This window comes from Palaemon carinicauda, chromosome 13 (genome assembly GCF_036898095.1).
Source record: "Palaemon carinicauda isolate YSFRI2023 chromosome 13, ASM3689809v2, whole genome shotgun sequence".
Classification (NCBI taxonomy): domain Eukaryota; kingdom Metazoa; phylum Arthropoda; class Malacostraca; order Decapoda; family Palaemonidae; genus Palaemon; species Palaemon carinicauda.
The window spans coordinates 117,230,099-117,232,700 of record NC_090737.1 but is presented as its reverse complement, the minus strand read 5'-3'; positions in this window follow the sequence as shown (position 1 = coordinate 117,232,700).

Sequence of the window (2,602 nt, the reverse complement as noted above, 5' to 3'; positions counted from 1 at the left end):
CAACATCAATACCCTGGAACACTATTGCGTGGAATGTCCACTTGTTAGTGGCCTATTACTACAAAGTCTCACAGTAGCTGTTGTATGTAAACAGCTATTAATAGATAACAATTTGCTTGATAAAATTCTCAAGCGCTATCCTTATTTTGGTGGATACTGACGAACCCATTGCCTTTTACTAAATTGAATGTGCTGTAATATTAATTAAAGATAGGTACAAACCTACATACGAAATCAAACTAAATTTTATCTTTTATCCCATGTGAATTATATTTGTATAACCTTTAATATTATAATAAATGGGAACAATATTGTTGCTAATATGTATTTAAATGTCTCTCTATTTTTTTTTCTTTTGGCATGAATTAATCATTTTATAGATGTAAACAATATTATTGTTACTATATGTACTCAAATATCTGACGTCAATGGGTGCCATAAATTGATTAAAACAATCTTTCCGTTACCCAGTAGATGAAAAGTATTTTCTTTTATTAGATATTGATTTGCAGACAAGCAATGTACATATATGCACATCATTAGCATATAGTTGACATACAAATATCTATATCACACCACGCTAACTATAAAACACTGCTGGCTTCACGAACAAATGAAAAAATATCCAATACTTAAAATATGTTCAGTTGGACACAGGAATTCCTTGCACCACCTCGCTCAGAGGAAGTCCACCCTATCACACCCTTACTGCTCTACTAGAAACCAAGCATATAGTATAAAGAGAGAAGGCAAAGGTGTGGGGGAATTAAAACCAGGAACACACAGCGTAGAAAATGCAAGATAGGGTGCACCTCTTCAGAGAAATGTGTACCAGGAATTCATGTGTCCAACTGTACATAAAACAGTGAACGGATTCCAGAATAATTGACTAGCGAAAGAGCAAGAAATTCCAAAGTAAAGGCAAATAGAATATAGAATGACTGATTCTAATACAGACACAAACTCATGAAATTACAAGGTTGAATGTTCATCTGTAGGTATCATTCAAGGCGCAAATATATCTGAAATGGGCTTACACAGTTTGTTAACGATGGCTCTCTAGTGTCTGCTTATAATTAAACAGTTATATCAGTCTTCCTTTGTTAAATACCCTTCTCTTTTCATTTTATCATTACTTTAATGTATTACACCCGGAAGACATGTTGGTCGGTCTTAAAAACATGTTTAATGTTTTTGTTGAACAAAACCATTTTTCACATATACTATTAACAAAAATACTCAAGAAAAAAATAATGGTAGGAAAACCAAGAGAGAGAGAGAGAGAGAGAGAGAGAGAGAGAGAGAGAGAGAGAGAGAGAGAGAGAGAGAGAGAGAGAGAGAGAGAGAGAGAGAGAGAATATGTGAACTGAAAAAGGTTAAGTAAACTTGCTTAGCACCCTTAATTCTCGATGAAACTACACTCATATTTTACTCCAGGGAGCATTTGAAAAATACAGAGGAACTGTAATAACAGATGTCTGGTTTTAAAGAGGTTCATGGTTGCTTAAACAAATGATCGGCACGTGATGGATGAGTTATACAAAAACGATAGATCGACCATAGAAAATTAAAAAAAAAGGTCTGAAATATATATATATATTATATATATATATATATATATATATATATATATATATATATATATATACACACACACATATATATATATATATATATATATATATATATATATATATATATATATATATATATATATATATATATATATATACTGTATATATGCTGAAAAGGTAAATTTTCTGAAAATATTATCATCTACAAAAGCTTGTTGAGGACCGGGAGACTGTTGTTAGAGTCCACCTACTCTAAAAAGAAAACACGAAAATATATATCAGCATATATTGATATATAAATATATAACGGTATCAAATTATATTCAATTCTATTAATATAGATAACAAAGCAGATAATCATATGTTTCGTGTTAACTGCAACCCAGAGTAATTGCTGCACGCCATCTATGATAAGTTGGATACTTCAGTAAAGTTAAAAGCCAGAGAATAATAATGTCAAAGGCAGATAACTACTCACTTCACTGGAGCAAAGATTTCTATAAGCACAAATTTCATCAGTTTTAACAGTTATTGCAACCATGCTAAATCAAAATTAGGTTTTATTGTTCTTCTTATCCAGTTTGCTCCAACTTGTACAGTAAAAGACACAGGCTACTGCCCAGTGAATATTGTTTTTGTTTGTTTCTGGATTGCCCTGCCCAACTCTAGACACGGGCACTGGCAACACTTAAGATGAAATTAATATTATATGGTATTATACTCAGATAAAAAGACATATCGAGTTGGAAGAGGTTTCTTAGAAGTAAATTTAGCAATACAGTTAAATGAAAAAATATCTTATTTGGAATGGGGTATCAATCTTGAATGAGTTACGTAGTTGTACGCAGAGGTACTATTGGCCATGACTGGCTGTGCAAGGGCGAGACATAACCTGGTAGGGGCCTGTTGTTTCCTTTAGATCCACGCAAAGTACAGAGGTGACAGCAAAATAGCTATCGGGAGGAGAAAAAGGCATCAAAGCATAAAATCCCAGGAAGTAGGAGATAGTGGGAAGGTAAAGATAGATT